Source organism: Artibeus jamaicensis, unplaced genomic scaffold (genome assembly GCF_021234435.1).
Source record: "Artibeus jamaicensis isolate MK-2021 breed Jamaican fruit bat unplaced genomic scaffold, CSHL_Jam_final contig_923, whole genome shotgun sequence".
NCBI classification, from domain to species: Eukaryota; Metazoa; Chordata; class Mammalia; order Chiroptera; family Phyllostomidae; genus Artibeus; species Artibeus jamaicensis.
In genome coordinates, this window is record NW_026522014.1 from 4,892,335 (window position 1) to 4,913,032 (window position 20,698).

General features: G+C 40.9%; 1 long non-coding RNA gene across 6 annotated transcripts in view; it reads left to right on the top strand.

Moving 5' to 3' along the window:
* LOC119042898 (uncharacterized) overlaps positions 1-16,593 on the top strand; it is a 43,300-nt gene extending 26,707 nt beyond the window's left edge. For 3 of the 6 annotated variants that reach the window (XR_008389655.1, XR_008389657.1, XR_008389656.1), the window contains 7 exons: positions 4,014-4,166; positions 4,306-4,434; positions 8,375-8,582; positions 8,747-8,882; positions 12,270-12,435; positions 14,001-14,137; positions 14,862-16,593. This is a non-coding gene — a long non-coding RNA (uncharacterized LOC119042898). Of the gene's footprint in view, positions 1-206; positions 269-4,013; positions 4,167-4,305; positions 4,435-8,374; positions 8,583-8,746; positions 8,883-12,269; positions 12,436-14,000; positions 14,138-14,861 lie in introns of those variants that run through there. The other 3 variants (XR_008389658.1, XR_008389659.1, XR_008389660.1) reach the window with 3 other exon arrangements.
* Positions 16,594-20,698: the final 4,105 nt, after the last annotated feature.

Below are 20,698 nucleotides of genomic sequence, written 5' to 3' on the forward strand. Positions count from 1 at the left end.
GCCTTATCTTTTGTCTAATTTCTTATTTAGTCCAGAACTCAGGAAGAGAAAGGGGGGATGTTATTTATTGGACCCCTTGAATTCCAACAAGGTCAACACGATTACCTCTAATATTGGTGACAACTTTAGTAAAAGTACCTGATGCAATGGGATCAATGGCCTCCATTTTCATTTCTACTTTCATGTTCCTTTTATATTCTTGGAGGTGGTATAATACAGCAGAAGCTTAGGAGAATTCTTCACTATGCTCCCAAGGTCGCAAGTAAAGGTAAGTTAAGCTCTGAAACCTGCCATGGGGAAGACAGACCATGGCCTATGACTGGCCTTCCGAGAGGCGGGGCCCGCACTTTCCTGTGTGGAAAATAGCGAATCAGCTCAGTGAAATATTTTATTCTCAGTCGGTCTCAGATTCTGCCACAGGCTAGATGTGGAGGGAAGGTTCTACACAGAATTTCACTGAGAATGGGAGGCCCAGTGTTAGAACCATCATATTATCCTGTCCTAAATTATCGCTTTGTGGTAAAGTCAAGCCTGTTAAATTGTCCTAAAATATTTTCTAAGATCTGTTATAATTAACCTCCATCCCAGCCTCACTCACCCTCCCCCCATTACATAAAAAGGCTACAAATGAATTTTCCGATTCCAGTTTCTTCCAGCACACGTGGACACAAGAGAATATCTTTCAGAATCACCCTCCCTTATTCCATTAAACCAAATTCCCCAACAAAACTGGTTTGGTTTATAAAAGTATTTCAACTTAAAAAGTTCACAACCAACTTTTCTTTGGCAGAGAAAGCTCTGCAGAGACTAATGAGCTCCAGATCGCTTTGGGGGTGGTCAGTGGTGCTCAATGGGTTCTGTAAAGTCCCACCTTGGGTTTCCTCTTTTAATGATGCCCCAAAATAGACCCATTCATCTATATTTAAACTTTCTAAAATTAGCAAGAGAAAAACAGAGTAGCAGGCTGGAGCCATAGGCTACTCCATTACCTCCCTTATTAGCCTGACAAAATAAGTGACTTGCCATTAAACAGCAGTGACAGAAAAGGAGGAAGGTTTAGAGGTCAATAGCGCCTGTGATATGTATCCCTAAATGTAGTGTTTCTCCAGGGACTGGCGGAATTAACTGCTGACAGGCTAATTGCTCTTATTCCTTAATTAACCAAGTCTTGCTTCATTAGTAGTTTGTTGCAATTGGACAACATTTTCAAGGATCTAAAGATCTACCCAACGTAATTAGTAAACAACTGAAATGAAACCAGCCTCCACTTGTTGACAAGATTAATTGAATAATTATTGTTTTATTGAGAATGAAAGAGGCAGGAGAATGTATTGAATGGCAGGAGACTCTGTGCCAGTCTTTCCTTGGGTGACATTTCCTCAGATACACGTGGAAGCCTTCTATTAAGAAGAGCTGCCGAATCTAATCTATGGAAAGAATTCCAACATGGAAGGTAATAGTGACTTTGCTGTGATTTATTGGGTCTTAATGATTTTCAACAAACTGTGCTTTTTCATATATACACTTAACATCTGTATATTTTATCTAAAACACTAACCATATGGATAGGTTTGATATGGGCATCGAACAAATGCTCAGCACAAATACAACTTTGAAATACATGAAGTGATTCAGCAAAGCAAATTGTGTGCTGGAACTTTGGGCAAATATCTCAGAACAATATGTTTGGTGTAGTTCGACTTAATAGCTGTGATTTTTGAAATCGTTTGACTGCTTTTGAGTACTGAGTGCAAAAGACAAAAATTTACATCAAACTTCCATGGAAATTTTTGTGTGTGGCATAATTAAGCTCTAGTAGTGATTTTGAAGTTTGAAAATTGGTCACTGTGGACGGTCCATGATTTCATTGTGCTTGAGCTGGTTTTTTTCCTGTCAAAAATGATTTCAGGCACATAGCTCAAACTGTCAGTAGAAAAGGATCCTGGCTATCTCAGGACATGATAGTTTCCTCGGGAGACTGGATAGACTATTAATAAAAACCCATTTTAGAAGGTCTGGAAATTTGCCAACCCCTCTATCAGAGCAAAATACCACCTCCCGGATGACAACAGGGTCGCCCGCAGGAAGAGGAGGGGAGTCCAGCACTCTCTTCCAAGTGTGCGGACGTTACTGGGCCAGTGTGAACCTCTGAGTGGGGAGACTAGAATTAGGGTCCTCAGCCCCCTCCCAGTGATAATATTATCAACTTTTACCTTAGGGCAATTTATTGTATTCCAACAAATTTTACCAAGGTGCAGAAATGGTGCTGACGACTTAAAATTGGCAGCAGCTATTTAATGAGCAACTGGTAGTGCTAGATACTCCAGGTGCGCTCTTGCCTTAAATCCACCCGAGGATCTTGCCAGGGAAGTTTTCTCTCAGTTTATAAATAAGGAAACTAAGGCTTAGAACAGGCCCGTGTCCTTTAGACAGTCACATGGCTGATGAATGGAGGAGGCAGGAATCAAACCCTGGACTCTGTGGCTCTAAAGCCATTGGTGTTTGCTGAAGGCAACAGCCAAGAAATGATGTACTACAATCAAGTTTATATAAAATGTAGATGATCCAGAATCAAATAGTATTCTTTGGAGAGGAAAAAAAAGTCAGCTCATCTGGGCGAGTGAACTGAAAATCACATCTCATTGACAAGCTGTGTTGGGCATGTGGGCATGTTAAACTGTGGTCGCTCTAAACTAAGAGAGTGTTGGTGTATCTTTTCTGTCTACCCTAACCTCCAGCTTTGGATGGAAGAGCCTGTTTGGCTTCCCTATTCGGAGCAACAATGGCAGTGCTACAATATGGCAGCCTCACAGACTAGTAAAGAAGCTGAATTTCAGTAACAGGGGACTGACTGGTGGGGTGCAGCTCAAAAGGGGTGAGAGAGGGAAACAAACTGTAGCTGGCAGACAAGCCCACGTGCTGGAGTACAGAGACCTGAGTTGACCCTGGCCCTGCCCTCTGACGAGGCCCTGGGCCAATCACTGCAGGGCCACGTCATTCTCAGCCATGGTGGAACCAGACCACTCTCTCAGCAGCTGATTTTAGTCAGCACAAGTCTGGGAAGACACAACTGGCCCTTATTTGGGGAAGCTAAGTGACTACCATGCAACAGAATGAAACACAATAAGCACTGTCCCTCTCCCAAATGCCAGTAATGCCTCCACTGTGAAACACAGTCCAACCCCAGTTTTATTTTTTAATGGAGGCTCTTGCATGTCTGTCTTGAAGTTTTTCCTTGGAGGGGCAGGTCAGTGCAGCAGGTGGGCAGCTGGCCTGGCTCCCCACCATGACCAGAGCACATCCATGAGGCTCTGTTTTATGTCTTGGATTTCTGGGTGAGCCTTCATTTGAGGAAAGGATTCTTTGATTTAAAAAAATTGAAAAATCAGTGGAGTAGAAGACCTTTAAGTTACTTTCTATCCTGGGTATTTATGAGTCAGGGAAATTGAGGCCAAAGTGAGAAAGGGGAGTTCTAATGGGAAAACGAGTGAAGCCTGATTAAATCTTTGAGGACAAAGGAGCAGGCCCAGCTGCACACCGAGCCTCTGGCCCACGACCTGGCAGGTCCCAGCTGTAGAGGGGTCAGATGTCACCCTCTCCAGTGCAGACACAATCTACTGGATTATGGCCAGGGCTGGAAGATTCTCCCTCAGGCTCCTCCTCAGTATAATTAGCAGACAACGTTCATCTGTAGGTTTGGTATTTCAAACTGCTGTTTACATAGGTTTCACAGTTCAGGGTGGGCCTTCTGCAGGCCTTGGAATGCACACCTCTGCTGCCAGCCACGGAGCCAGTGTGGCCCACCTCCAAACGCTGGTATAGGAGGGACCCCTGTTAGAGGTGTGCCTGTGTTACAAAAGGTTTTATGCAGATAAAAAATGTAAAAGCTGAAATTCATGTTCAATGCCACATGGGAGCTTGCAGTAATTCTCCCCTGGAAAGTGGAAAATCTTTCTTTAATGAGTGTAATTAACTGCTAACTGCTTTATCTATTTATATTGTGTTTCCTCAAGGTGATGGATGGCCATGTTACCTACATGGACGCCCACACATTGCTGGGTTTCCTCTGAATAATTCATTCCGAACAGAGTACCTCAAGGGAAGTATGTCTTTCATGGATCCTCAGAAACAAGAATTAAATAAATGGAAAGGGGTCTTGAAACTGGGTAAGTATATGGAAGAGAGGAAATGCATGTATATTTCTCTACTGGACAATGTTTCTAGTTCTTTGTTGTAATTCTCAGTAACAGGTTATGATCTATCAAAATATCATATAAAGTTGATCATCTGTTCTGTCCACTGCAGCTCTCCCACAGGACTAAGGAAGACCAGCTCTGCTAAGGAAGGGGCTCTCACGGGACACTAGCAGTCATATTTGCTGGTGAAAGTTTACAAGACCACACTGTACTGAATAATGTGAGTGAAGAAGTAAACGTAAGTAGAACATGCCTGTCTGTTTGGGAGCATAGGCGAGTGTCAAGGATTCAGCGTTTCGATAGGACACTCTGTGTAAGGTGCTCTGTAAGGAACCAGAAAGCAGAGAGAAATGTCATAGGTTGTCTCTGTTTATGGTCCCGATGGGGAAACAAGATACAGTCACCTAAGAGAGATAAAAAACACCATGAGGTGGGACACCATCATTCAGGACATTCTGACTACTTGCCATGGGCAGCATGACATGCTCAGAAGTAGTGCACCGACATGACTTAGGGGCAGCCATGGCGAAATTTGAGTTCGGGCATGCTACAAGGGTAAGGGTGCACCTGAGAGAGAGAGCGTCAGGGGACAGGACACACAGTTGCATGGACCTGGGGCTCTGCTCCCAGCTCCCATCTGGAAAGTACCTTCTAACATTCAGGTCTGTCCTTGATCCTACATTCTTTTGATGCGACCAGACAATAAAGTACACAGGAGAGAGAAACCGAGTTGCAAGTGTCCACGATGACTACCAGTGTTCTTTTTGTCCCCGAGGTCTCCAAGCCTTTCAGAGGAAGGGAAGGTAGAGAGTGACACAAAGATTCTGTTCATGGCCGAGCCTGTCCAGTCTGCCCTGTTGTCTCCAGCTCTGAACAAACTCAGAATATTTTGGCTTGTGAACTGATTGCATGTGGCCACCCCACGGGCATGCATTAGACCCTGCTGGATTGTCCCTGGTTGCCACCTCAACTAACCTAATGTTTGACCCCTTCAAAATCTAACATGGGGACCCTGAAGAGTTAAATTATGTACAAAAATTCTAATTTTTTATACAGGGACCAGAGAGGCACTCATAGTCCTCTGTGCTGGAAAGACCTGCAAATAAGACGGAGCCAGCCACTGCATTTTTAGGAGTGTAGGGAAAGCTACACCACAGAACTTCCCACGGATCCCTGAAGGGCGATCTCCTTTATCGGCTCAGGGAGCTCAAGGTTCCATGTTCCTGTGCAACAGCTTTTTCTGCTTAACTTAAGACTCTGTTCTTGGTAAAAGGAAGGAAGAAAGGAAGGAGTGAAGAAAGAAAGGAAGAAACTCTAGGAAGTAGTAACAAATCCTACAAAAAGAAATAACATGTGTAGACTCGGCTTTACTATGAGACAGTATTTCTCAGTTGCTTATACTTTAGGAAGTACTATTACTCTTTTCTCTTAGAGTACATCTCTCTCCCTCACACACGTGCACACACACACACACACACATACACACACACACACACACTTTAATTTGGCGGATAGGTTGCTCATTATATGGTTACTGACTCTTGCGCCATCACTTTTACCTCCTGAATCCCAATGAGACATTCCCTGTGCAGTCTTTCTGTCATTCAGAACAGGAGTTCCAGCAACTGGGAGGCCCAGGATGGCCTCGGCTGGGGGAGAAGCTCAGTTTCCCTGGTACTTCCCGCTGCAGAATACATTGGCTTTGCCCCTAGTCTGTTGGATGAACTGGACATCACCAAGAAGTCTAAGGACTGGGAATTCCAAATAAACATTCTGACTTTTGCAGGGTGTTTCAAGATAATGTTTTATTTTTGAGATATCACATAGAAAATTATATTTTGTGTTGATAATTGCATAGAAACATTTGTATAATTTAACAATGCAGTTGATTGTTTTTAATGGCATACATACCTCCATGTCCCTGGGGACCTGTTCTGTCCATGGGAATATGGTGGAATTTCCAAAAGGACTGCTAGACAGTGCTAGTAATTTGCCACAGAGGCTGGATATATCAAACTGGTGTGTGTGTTAATGGTTAAGCTGGCCTCCTAACACACACATGTTTATATATTAGGTTAATTTACCTATAGCACCTTACTTGACTCTTGCTTGGGTCCCCAGGCTCTGAGTCCCAGTAGCTGCATTCCCAGGACTCACACACAGCAGAACAATCTATTACTTTGTCAGTCCCATTCAACCTTACAGGAAGGTCTGTTTCTACATGTCCTGGTACTCTAACTGCTGATTTCACACCCCGGCCTGCTGCTGTGTTAGCTTCTCCTCTCCTGTATGCCTGAGTGCAGAACTTCTGAAGTGAAGGGATGAATGGAAATGCAAAGAGACCCTCAGCTCCAGCAAATGCAATGATTGTTCACAAATTTTATTTTCACAGAGGTCCAAGAGAAAGCGTGAAAGGGGGCCCTTAGTGAAGAAATGTAAGTGTATTATGGAAGGTGCTCTTTCTGTAATAGGAGGAACCTGAATGGACATCAATGGATTTTGTCCTCACTGATTTTTTTTTGAAAATTTATGTTTATCATCTGTAAGGAGTAGCATGCACTTGGCTATGGCATGCTTTCCCATTGATTTTTAGCTTTGGAATAGTTTTCTTTAAAAAAAAAACTATTTAAAAGGTGTTTTTCATGGATTCTTTACTTATTTGAACAGTGACCAGTCTTTGATGGCAATTATAATTGGGTGTTGTAGATTCTAATAATTGGAGCTCACAGGATAGATTCCAACTATGTACATTCTTAATTTTTTTAATCTGTTTCCTTCTGTCTGGATCAAGCTTAACCTGTAGCTGAAGGGCCCTGGGGTGCAGGGCAGGAAGCGAGGAGGCTTAGCTGCCTTTTCAGTTTTTCCCTTGTCCTAGTACCACAAAGTGGAAGGAGATAGGGTTAGTTTAGGAGACCTAGTTCAGCCCTTCCAAACAAGTCCAGGGACCTCCTGCTTTCTTTAGAATGTGGGTACTTGATGCTGTTTTATTTTCCCAATTTGAGGGCAAAAATATGAGGTCATCTCATATGGCAGAATGACTAGGGAACTTTGCATTTCTCTATTTAAAAAATAATCATTACGTTTTAAATGGCATGATACACATTTCTTGAGAGTTTTGCTAGAAAATGCTTTTAACAGTTTTTAGCCTGGGGCTTTTCATGGGGAAAAGCCTTATTCCTGGTCTTCTTTTTCAACTTTTTTCCACAGTTATTAATTTATTCATATTGTCATTCTCTTTAAACCTTTTCATTTTACTGAGGTATATTAGTATGCTTAAGATTTTTGCACATATATATATAAACACATGTATCCACCACATAGAATAAGGAGCAGACATTTCCAGTACCCCAGCAGTCATCTGCACCTTCTCCCAAAAGTAACGACTATTCTAATGGCTATCACATACATCAGCTTTGTTTGTTCTCAAACTCCTGTAGATGACATTATCCAGCATGTACTCATCTGTGTCTGCCTTCTTTTGTTCGTTAAGTTTCTGAGATTCATCTACTGGGGTGTAAAAAGGTGTTTGCATATATACAAAGAATTACTGAAAATGTCATCTTTCAAATCTTCGGAAAATACTTGAGAAGAGACTACAGTATAGCCAAAATGAAATTAATCAGAACAGAGATTTTAAGATAAGGAAAGATAAAGAAAGAGACATTGAGTGGAGCAAAAGAGTAGGAAACATCTTCCCATTGATCTAAATATGAGATCATCCTAGGTAGTTCAAGGGCTAAGACAATAATCCTGGAATAATGCTAGTCTGGAACTAAACAAAGTACTAAATCTCTGTATAACCCAGGCATATAACAAGAGGGAAGAAAGATAAATAACATGGGAAAAGACTTATCTGGGATGGGAAAAAGTGTCAAAAGAAAATGTGTTCTAAAAAGAATTTTTCTTTAGAGGAAAGAGTAAGGAAATGAAAGTACAATGCTTTGTTAGAGAGAAAATGGTTGTTATTTTTTATGTAATAGTTGAGTAAAAGCTGCTTGATTGTGACTCTAAGGAAAAGAAAGTGAGTATTTCTGAGTTGGAAAATTACAGGGGAATCATCAAATAGACATAAAACGAAGACCAAAGAGTACAACAAATATACATAAAGTAGAACAAAATAAATAAAATCTAGGATATGAGCTTTATGTAACTGGACTGAATTCTTTATTTAAATGCAGACTAATAGATTGGATGTGCTGTTTACAAAAAATGCATTAAAAAAGTGATAGACTTCTCATGCCAGTCAAGATGTTGTAAGACTACCACAGCCTCTCTCTTCCACTGATTCCAAATGGACACCTGGATGGACTACAAAAGGCAAAAAAGCAACTCTCTGAAGAATCTGAGAAATAGCAGACCGATGGGGAAGAACATGAAGAATGACCAGTAAGGGTATTTCCTGTTTTTTTTCCTCTCAAACAAATGTTAACAAATAGAACCCAGCAATATATAAAAAAGGCTCTATATCACAATCAAGTGAGATTTATCTTAGGAATGAGAGGCTGATTCAACACTTCACGATCAATCAATGTAATTCACCATATTAACAGATGAAAGAAGAAAAACTGCATCATCATCTCAGTAGACGCAGAAAAGCATTTGACAAATCGAACATACATTCATGATGAAAACTCTCAGCAAAATGGGAATAGAAGAAAATGTTCTTAACCTCATAAAGAGCAAGATGTAAGTTTATTAAAATTCATTCAAAAAGAAATGGGAAACTTTAATGGAACAATTACCAGAGAAGAAATTGAGAAGGTGACTAGTGCCCATTGACAAGATAATGATTAAATTGTACTTAATCTTGTGAAGTTATTTAAAGGATTCTAGACCAGTATCTCTCAGTCCTAGAAATTTATTAGAATTACTTGTGGAGCTTTTATAAAAAATTAATTTAATTAAAAACCAGAAATACCTGTTTATTGGTGAATCCCGGAGTACTTGAATCAGAATCTCCAGGAGCCAGGTCTACACATTAATATTTCCCTAATTGCCCCCCTCCACCAGGTAATTCTCCTTTGCAAACTAGGTTTGCCCATTCCATTCTACAAAGGTGATAAAGATAATCCCTAAATTACTTTATTAAACCACCTGTAACTTAATACTCCAAACCAAAAAAAAAAAAAAACAAACTAGAGATCAATTGCTTATGGATATTGAAAAAATAGAATAAAATATTAGGAAATAAAATCCAGTAGCATATAAAAATGTACATTTATTTTGTTGGTATAATAAATTAAATCATTAATGTAATTAATTCACTAAGTTAATCAAATTAAAGTAGAAAGACTATATTATCATATATATAAAGGAATTTCTCATATATAAATTTAGAATTGACATTAAGCAGTAAATTCTAAATAAAATATCCTAAGATAGCAAGAAAAGAATATTATTTTTTGTGAAATACACAGCCCATTTCAATTAGAATCAGGAACCGGATAATGCTACCTACCATCATCATTATTATTAAATAGTGTCTTGCATATTCTATAATACTGTTGTTCAAACTTTACATGGGTCACCTGGGATCTTTTTAAGTAGATTGGGGGATGGGGCTGAGATTCTTTATCTTTAATAAGCTCCTACATGGTGGCAATGCTGTTGATTCTACACTTTCAGTAGTAAGATTTAAAAATGCCACAAGAGAAGAACGTTAAATAATAAGCACAAATATTAGAAAAGGAAAATAAACTAGCTTTCTGACAATTCTTCATATTTATATCTATAAAATCCAAGAGACTATCATAAAAAGGCTAGTAAAATTTAATAAGGTACCTAAATATTTGATAAATATAAAAATAGCCTTTATTCTGGGCTCGTAGTAAGCACCTAGAAATAGGAATGGGGAACATGTTATTCCCAATAGAAACAATTCTAAAATTGGGATAGACTTAAAGAGAATTACAAAAGACCTGTAAAGAAACATGAAATCTTAGTGGAGGACAAAAATGTTAAATCTGTTGGTGTCAGACTTAGGAGAGGAAGAAAACTGTAGGATTTAAGCATATCGAGCATGTGGCGCTGACGGAATGCCCAACTACAGATTTCAAGGAGGCACTTTGATATTTCAGTCTTGTCTAAGAGAGCTGCATGGAGAAAAAAGGTTGGCATTATAGATCAGGAATCCTTTTTGAAGGGTCCATTAATAGCTTTAGGGTTTCCATGAACCTTCTAAGTGGTTTGAAAAATATTTATGCTTATGCATATTTTTTAGGGACAAGGTCCAGAATTTTCACTGAATTCTCAAAGGGTTCCATGACACAGAATGTTTAAGGACCACTGATGATGATAGTGGTTGAGGTTATAGGAATGGGTGAAATTACTCAGCAAAACTATGTAGAGTGAAAAGACAACCAAGGATGAAGCCTTATGGTAAAACAATACTTACAGGGTAGGCAGAGGAAGATATTGAGGATTGTAGTAGGAAAACCAGGAGAATGTAATGTTATGGAAATCAGTGGAGAAAAATGTTTCAGGAAGGAGGAAGACATTCACAGAGATCAAGTAAGCAAAGGACAGAGCTCTATCTACTGAATAGTAGCAAAGTCATCGTTAAGTGGTAAGAGTAGTTGCAGTGGATTAGTTGGAAGAGTTAGTTGGAGGTCAAAAAAGCAGTGGCCTTGGGAGATGCACCAAATTTTAGTAAGATGAGGAAGGATAGGATGTATTCTGTGTAGCCGCTGAGGATCAAGTGAGTTCGTTTACTCTGGAATAAGGTTCATGGGGTTTTGCAGTGGAGTGGTTTGAAAGAAGAAGAGGAATAAAGATGGGGGAGGAAGAGAGAAAGCACAGATCAGAGAGGAGGTAAGGCAGGGTGCTGCCCAAGGGTGGCGGGAGTGAGAGACACAGGCTTGGTTGACTTCCATGTACCTAATGCAGCCTGCCTTGGAGTTGTATCAGTCATAGCCTCCTTTTTAAGACTTGATTTTTTTCATATACTGTAACTGATTTTGTTAGTTATAAAGAATTTCTTTTTAAAGGTTTTATTTATTTATTTATTTTTAGAGAGAGGGGAAGGGAGGGAGAAAAAGAGGGAGAGAAGCATCAATGTGTGGCTGCCTTTTATGCACTCCCTGCTGGGGACCTGGCTCGAAACCCAGGCATGTGCCCTGACTGGGAATTGAACCGGTGACCCTTTGCTTCACAGTCAGGCACTCAATCCACTAAGACACACCAGCCAAGGTGACACTTTTAAAAATTGTACAACTGCTACTCTGTTTTCCTTTCATAAAATGAGAATATAAAAAGATTTTTTTTTGGTTCAGGAATGTCATAGAAGTACTTTCTCCTTTTCACTTAAACTCTGTTGATTTTGCCCAGGTCCATATGTATCCCATTAGTGACACATGTAAGTGTCAAGATGACCCAACATTTAGTGACTTTACCTTATAGTTGCAGTTGAAATCTTCTCAACGTTTTGCAAGGGAGAGTCAGCCAACCATTCTTATTCAGTCCCCAGTGTAAGCACAGAACACCAAAGTAATAGAAAACAGCCATTCCCTTCAGAAATTCACAATCTTAAGCTTTAGGCTAAACACAAACCCCATTTAAATAGCGGACCAATTCCTCTTTCTTGGGTACCAAAGTAATATTAGTTGCCCTGGAAGTAACCCCCATTTGAAATAGCAAATAGAAACAAACTCAGGAATAAACAGGAGAATTTCTTATTCAGGAATACTATAAATGAACAAAACAAAGTCCCTAATAACTCTGCAGCCTGTGTTGATGGGTTCCCTAAGACCTGGTGGGGCAGGCTCATGTACACTGGTCTTTCATAGATTCCTTACACAGGATTTTGGCTGCAGGCAGAGCCTAGGTGTTCTCTACCCAATGTCTATCTCCTATCTGTCCTGAGTAAAACTAGATTTTGACAGTTTATCCCTTGACCCTCAGCTCCAGAGACAGGCTCTGGTTTGTCTAAGCCAATCAGTGTTTGACAATTCTCTGATGACGGGGTGGATGTGGCCTCGGTTGGCTCGAGCAGACTGTGGCTATCTATTTCGTGTTTGAGAGAGAGGCCGTCTGTCTGTTCTGGATTTAAACAATGAGGCATATGGCATTTTACAGAAGGACTCCAGCGTGCAAGAGAGAAACCAACCTAAAAGACGAAGCCAGGGATGAGGACTGCAGAGTGCGGAGAAGGAGGGAAAGGGTCCTTGATGAGCCACTGTTTATACTGTCCCGGGGCCTGTCCCGCCTCTGAAGTTACACTGATGTGAGATCATCAGCCAGGGTGAGTGGGGATCGGGTATGTTTCACGCAGCTCAGACTTCATTCACTGACAGCGGGAGCCTGGAGCTTTCCACACATTCAGCTGGCGAACGTGGCTGAGTGTGTAGGCAGGTAGTCACCACAGTGTCACGGAAAACCCAGGGCTCTGAAGTGAGAGAGATCTGAGTTCCAGCGCTGGCTCCTCCACGTACTACGTACTACGTACAAGGTCTGGGACCTTGTCTCTCTTTGCCTTGGCTGACTCCTGTGTAAACAGTAGATTACAATATCTATCTGATAGGATTTTAAGGATTAAAATGTCAGCGAGATAAAGTACATAGTGCCTGGCACAGAGTGAGTAGGCAAAAAATGACAGCTAGTAGCTAGGATTCGTTACTAAAAGAAATATCTTTGGACCCAAGTCTCATTTCTTTGATCTTTCCTACGAAACTTTGCAGAACGGTTGCCTACAGTTGTTCTCTACATTCCTCAGGTTCAAGTCTATTTACAGTCTACCAAAATCGTGTTTCAGCCCCCTTATCAAGGTCATTAGATCCAGTGAGCTCTCTCGGTACTCAGGTAATCACCTCCCTCTTCATTTCAATGGCATTTGACTCACTGACTATTTCTTCCTTCTCATGTTTTCTTCTCTTGGCTATGAGAACACCATGCTTTTCTGAATTTGCCTCTGCCTCATTTGCCGATTATTTCTTTGCTGGATTTTCCTCTGCTGTTTTTCCTCAAAATGCTGGGACATTCCATAGCTCAGTGCTGGCCATCTTTTTCTCCCTCTGTCATCTCCCTATGTGACAACTGAGCTCCCGAGGCTTCATCTCCCATCCACTTGCTGATGACCCTGACATTCACAACTCTAACCCAATCTCTCCCCTGAACTCCAGGTCATGTACGCAAATTCCTGTTTGACATCCCCATTGGAATGCCTGCTTTTTTTCCCCTGTTACCTCAACTACTGTAATAGACTCTTAATTGATATCTTTATTACAACTCTAGCCACTTCTCCATCCCACCTCTCATCCGTTTGCCACACAACAGCCAAAATGATTTCCTCTTTAAAATACAATTCAGGAACATATCTCTAAGCTGCTTAAAATCCTCCAGTGCATTCCCATAGCTCCTGGGGTAACATCGAGACTCTAGCACGGCCTCCAGGGCTTGTCCTACTTGCTGGGCCACCACCTTTCTCTCAAGACTCACCTTGTACCAATCCCCTGCCTCACTGGTCCTCTCTTGTCCCCAGACAGGCCCAGCTCAGGACCACTGTGCTTGCTTTTCTCTTTTTCCAAAATGTTCTTCCAATGGCTGGCTTCTTATCATTTAATTCATTCAGCCTTCAGTTCAAATGTTACTTTTTCAGTGGGATTTTTTTAAAGGAACTTCCCCCCACCCCCGCAGCCACTGTCTATCACTTTATCCTGCTTTGAATTTTTCGCAGCGTGTATTACTTTCTGGAATGACTTTATTGTCTGTTTCCCTCATCAGAACGTAAGCTGCCTTAGAACTGAAATCATGTCTTTTTTATTCTCCCCTCTATTTCCCTCCTCTAAAATAGTGCTTTGCATCTAACAGGTTCTCGGAAGTTTTCATTGAATGCATAAAGGATAGAGGAGTAATAGTCGTGTTTAACCAACATGGAACAGCATTTGATCTTTTGTGGCGTCCTGTTCCTTTCGTTACCTGGTGTCATTCCTGCGATAACCTGTGGGGTAGGTAATACTGCCGTTATGTTCATTTACAGATGAACTGAGTGATTTTTGCGCCCTTGTACCTCTACATCTACGAAAGAAGAGGATTACATTTTTTAAGCTTTTAAAGGAAAAGAGAGTCCAGGAAGTTTGGTAAAAATTATTTAATAGGCTGATCTAACATCTGTGAACTTTTGCTTTCTGTTCTTAACCAAGTGGTAGAAATTGAACTGCATGTGTTTCTATCCTGAACACGACAAACCACTGAAAGAAAATGCTCTCTATTATTCCTGGGTCCAGATGCAAGAGGTCCATGGTAGTCCATGCTCTGTAATTAAATGAGATTTCAGGCTGAGCTTCTAATCCCCTGGGACACAAAATGTGCAGCTGTACTAATAACTCAGCCTATTATACAGAAAGCCAGCCGGGCCCTTGTTTCTTTATGTACGCACACACACTCACACATACACATTCACATTTATATTTTTAAAGCCAACAACAATCTAAACACAAGGTTCTCATTCTGTCCTTAAATATGGGAAATAATATTAGATTAAGTTAATGTAATCACTAACATCATGTTCCGCAAATTGAAAACTAATGTGGCTTTGCTCCCCAACCCCCAGACTGCCCAAGAAATCAGAATTTCCAGAATGCCCAGACCCACACTTTTTGATGATAAAATATATGTACCCCACTTGGAGTAAGGTGCATAATTTAATATTTCATTGTGTTTGATTTATAGGCTTCTCTGGCCCTTATTAAATGTAAGTTTTCACAATGGGGGGAAAGGCCTTCAAGAAAACACTTTGTGGTTAAAGATGTGTCCCACATGTGCGAGGCTGGCAGTTCAGAGGCCCAGAGACGCCACTCCGCGCCCTCACGGAGCTGCAGTGAGTCCTGACGGCGGCGCTCGGGTGAGCGGGGCTGGAGCAGGCAGGGTCGGCGTTCAGGTTCCCGGCTGAGAGCGACGCTTATTTCTTTGAGGTCTGATGTTACATGGAAATCCAGGACAAAATCTGGTATGCACAGCCTTGAAACATTATATCAAAATTTGGCTTTTATCGTGTTTTTTTTTTTTTTTAAGAAATTTAAAAGGGTAGGGAGAGTGATTTGTTTCTGACAACTCTGGCAAGGCTTTCGCTAAGTATACTTTCAGAGCAGCAATTCCCTAGCTGACAGAGACCTGCGCATGACCTCGAATATCTACAGCCTGAGAAATGTTACGTGGAGCTGGAGCCGATTTCAGGCAGGCATTTCAGGTCCTGATGAACAGACCGAGGTACCGCTGGACTTTCGACTGTCAGTGCTTTTTTCCAAAAGGCTGGGCCTGACGCAGGACTCGGGCCCCTGAGAAGGATCCAAACTACAGGATTGACATCACCAAAGAACGGAAATAGCCTTTCAATTTTTCCAAACTCACAGTCCCTGCTTATCTTAACCTGACTCCAGCACCTCCTGACCTGGAAGGTGTTTCCAAGCCCCTCATCCCTAAGGAATTATTCACTCATGCTTCTCTTGGATCTTTGTGTTTTTATTATGTCCGTGATCCCCTTCTGTCCTGCCTCTTAATCCCCACCGCCGGGAACAGGAGGCTGTGCTCTCTACTCTGTGTCCTCAAAGTCATCTTTCATTCTTTCCTCCACACTCACTGTATCTCATTAATAGTTAACTCTTCCTGTTCCTCTCTTCTCGATAGCTCCTGAGACCATTTACTTCTTCATATTTCCACTGCCTTAACTGAGTCCAGGCCACCTCCAGGTCTTGCTTTTATCATCACAACAATCAAATAGGTTTTCCTGGCTCAAGTCCTGCCCCCTGTCTCCCTCCCCTCATCCATATACAAGTTCTGTCTGGAAAAAGTCCGACCATTGTTAATATAATGAGATCAGTTGGGTGTGATATCAATGTAACCTGGCCACCAAAAAGAGTAGACTGGAATGCACACATGTGAACAATGACAACTTCACTGTACTAGTCAGTGGGGGTGGTAGATGCTGTTGAGTGAGCATGTGTACTGTGTGGCCATCACATTCAAAATAACTGAGCACAACAATGAATCTGCATCAAATTTTGTGTTAAGCTTGAACATCCCTCCATGGAAACTCTTTGGATGATTCAGAAGGCTGCAGCTCTGGGCAACTGGTGACCGGAAGCTTCATCACAACAACATGTCCACTCATACACCACTTCTCATGTTGAGTTTTTTTGGTGAAACATCAAATCGCCCAGGTGACTCAGCCCCACTATAGCCCTGACTTGGTATCTGTGACTTCTGGCTTCTCCCAAAGCCGAAATCATCTTAGAGAAGAGATTTCAGACTATTGATGAGATTCGGGAGAATATGATGGGGCAGCTGATGGCAACTGGGAGAACTGTGTGAGGTCCCCAGGTGCTTACTTTGAAGAGGACTGAGGCATCATTGTCCTACGTACAATGTTTCTTGTATATCTTATCTTCTTCAATAAATGTCTCCATTTTGCATATTACATGGCTGGATACATTCTGGACAAACCTCATATTCCTTACTCTGCAGCCAGACTGCTTTTTCTAAAATGCCTGTTTATCTGATCACCTCATTCCCCTGCTTATAACCCTTAGCATCTTCCCATTACCTATGAAATAAACTACAAACCCCTTAATATGGCTCACAAGGTTCTATCAATCTCTTCCCTCTAACTCTTGAACTGTACACTCCGTTGCTTCTGAGCCTTTGCATGCACTGTTCCCTAGTACTTTCCCTATCTCTTCATGTGTCTAATTCCTAGTCATGCTTTTGTTCTCAACTTAGATGCCACTTCCATCTGGACACCATCCTTGACCTCTCCCTCATTTTGTCTTCTCTCATGTAACATTTTTGTCCTCCCCTAGCACATCACGTAAGCTTTATTGTATTTATAATTTATTTTCTTTTTTTCCTGTCTAAACTACAAGCTTCCCAAGGACAGAAAGTATACATGCATTACTTTCTTTTATATCTTCATCACCTAGCTCTGTGCCTGGCACATAGAAAGGCATTTAATATCCATTAAATATTCATCTTCATATCCTTCCATACATCTTGACTCAATGCCTTGCACAAAGCGGATGCTCAGTACCAATTTGGTGGACCCAGTCAAACTGACGCACTGCTCAAATTGTGTGATAGAACACGCAGATCTGTTGAGAAACAGTAACACATGTAGCTGGTTTAGAAAGCATGAAAGGGTTATCTGTTGAAACATGGACTTGACTCTGCTGATCAATGACACTTGACCACTAGGAAGACCTGGATGACCAGACCATGGCGTGGATTCTTTTTTTCAAATATATTTTATTGATTATGCCACTATAGTTCTATTTCTTCCCTTCATTCCCCTCCACCCTGCACACCCCTCCCCCACTATACCCCCCTTTAGTTTATGGCCACGTGCCTCAAGTTCTTTAGATTCTATATTTCCCCTACTATTCTTGTCCTCACCCCTGTCTATTTTCTACCTACCATCTATGCTACTTATTCTCTGTACCTTCTCCCTCCTTCTCCTCCTCCCACTCCCCTGTTGCTAACCCTCCACGTGATCTTCATTACTATGGTTCTGCTCCTGATCAAGCTGTCCTCTTAGTTTGCTTTTGTTTAAGGTGTGGTTCTTAATAAGTGTGAGTTTGCTATCCTTTCACTGTTCATCTTTTTTATCTTCTTTTTCTTAGGTAAGTCCCTTTAACATTTCATATAATAAGGGCTTGGTGATGATGAATTCCTTGAATTTGATCTTATCTGAGAAATACTTTATCTGTCCTTCCATTCTAAATGAAAGCTTTGCTGAATAGAGCAATCTTGGATGTAGATTCTTATAACCACCTAGCAGGTGTTAGTGTTTGATCTTTGCTATCTGTGTGGCAACTCCATCTCTTGCCTGGAAATTGGCTGCTATCAGGGTTAGTTGGAATTAAAGATGACCATAATGCTGATTGTAATAATAATAACCAGTCATAGGCATTTATCATGTTATTTACCCACATCGACTCATTTGATCCTCACAATAACCCTGAGCTGCAGACACCGTTATTATTCTACTTCATGGACAAGGTAACTGAGACTGAGAAAGGTTCCATAATTTGCTTCAAGTCACACCCCTGGAGAGTGGTCAAGATGAAACACAAGCCCAGGGACCTTACCTTGGATTCCATACTTTTAAATATTATGGTGCGTTATTGCCACTACTCTTTGCTTCAGAGTAACTAGAGACGTGGACTTGGGGGTGTATGAATTTATGGGCTACTCAAGGCCTTAGGAGCTTTTGAGAGGGCAGCATGCGTTATGCTTAGGGAACAAGGTCAGCCTCTGTCATACCTGCTGGACTTGATTTTAATAAAGCTTTGCAAGCAAGTCATAAGAGCAATGGGAGCAATTTGGAAAGAAATTACTTCCATTATGCTGCAGGATCCCCTCTATACAGCGACATTTAGGAATCATTTACAGATGTATGTTTACAGTTAAAAAATCAACTATACTGTGCTCAATTATATGGGGGAAAACTCTAGTAAACAGTTTTTAATTGGATTGAAATTAAGATAAATTTAGGATAATGAAGGAAAATGTCTTAACAGCAAGATTTATAGACTGTGTGCGAAACTGCCATTGGAAGTGAAGGAAGCCCAGTATTTTGAAATGCAAAATTTACATGCACATGAGGAAAACAGATTATGTGTACAGTTTATTTCCATACAGTCATGAAATTCTTTTGAAACAACTTAGGATGTATGCGGGTTATTCAACATACAGATAGGAGTGAGCAGTTGCTGGCTACACGTTCCTATGCTAGGTATTGGGGGAGATAAAAAGTTCCCTGAAATCTAGTTACAGAGTCCAAGTGACTTATAGTTTACTTCGTTTGAAGACTTCTGTTTTAAAGGGACTATATTTTGTAGGCATAAAATGTTTGTAAAATCAGAGTTTTAAGTTATCAGACGATCTTTTGGAAGAGATAGTGCAGTTGGTAAAAGAGGAAATGAGATCCAGAAGCACAACATCCTAAAAGAAGAGAAAGACATGGGACTTCTTTTTCTATTCAAATTCTACAGTTTAAATGCAATAAAATATGTATAGAACACCTTATATGAAGCTGGAAAAATAGGCTCTTTGAAAATTTTAGTAATGTGGTGTGAGTTTGGAAGGACAGCACCGTAGCCCACCTTTAAAATCATATAAATGACTAGGAACAAACCATGGCATATTCTAAACCCTTGCTGTTCAAAGTGTGGTCTGCGGATTAGCAGCAGTGGCCTCACAGCATCATTATGAGAGACATGGAATCGGAGGCCCGCCCAGCCCTGCTGAATTAGGATCTGCGGCCACCCAAGCTGAATTTGCACGCACTTGAACATTGGTCTAAACAATAAATCTGTGGCCCAGGAGATTTCGCACATTGTTTTTTGCAATAATCAGGAGATACAAGTATCTTCCACCTATCTTTCTAAATTCCTTTATCTGTACTTCCCTCCCCAACCCATCTTCTTGAGATGAACTGATTTTTCTCACCATTTCTTCAACCTAATTTAAGCTTTTCTGTTTCTACTTCTTTCCACAAGAGCTGCCCTCTGCTGGAATGCCTTCCATTTTCCTTTCTTTCCAGACCACACGGAACTACCCGCATTTCCAGAATGTGCTGTGTGCTGCATTCCTTCATACCGTGTGTCCAGATTTCTCTCCTTATCCCCATTTCGACTCACTTGGCCTTCCGAACTCTGGGACGACTTGTGTATCCCCTCCTTATTCCACGCTAGTTTTTTGTTCACTTAACTCCATTCTTGCAGTACTAGATACACTTCCCTGTTGCAGCTCTATGCGCACTGCAGTGTAATTGTGAAAATGTTCTCTTACAGTGCCCTGTGAGCATCTTAAAGGAAAGGAAGTGGGTTAGCCATTTTTGTAACCTGAGTTCTTAAGTGTTTGCTGAATGAAAGCTTTACTTGCAATTAAAAATTATGCATGACTGTGCAGTCAAACATTGGTAAGGAAACTGAGTGCTAAGAAGAAATGGATCCTAATCTAGAATCCCTAAAATGTTGCCAACAGTGCTGACACACACACACACGTATGCGCACTCACAACAGTGCTGACACACATGCGTATGCACACACTCATGGGCACACACACTATTTAACCCTACTGGATGGGTTTGTAATAAGTGAATAGCTTCTGGGTAAGCCACCATTAAAAAGGTAGCAGAAACAATAAATGCCACAGATACTAAAATTACTGAATAAACATGTAAAACAATTGCATGAAATACATTTAAATAAATAAGAGACTCCTAAAAATAAATAGGATCCAAAACACAGGATACTATAAAAAGTACCAAGCTGATTTTTACAAAGAACCAAATAAAATATCTAGAAACTAAACATATAATAATTAGATACACAATGGAATAAACACTAGAGAAAAAAGAAGGGATAATTATAAACAGAAACTTCAACTGAAAAGACTACCATTACGTATCTTAGAGATTAAACATATGAAAACTATGAGACATTGAGCAAGAAGTTCCGCCATACATCTCCTGGGTGTTTCAGAAGGTGGAGGAGAGGCAGTATCTGAAC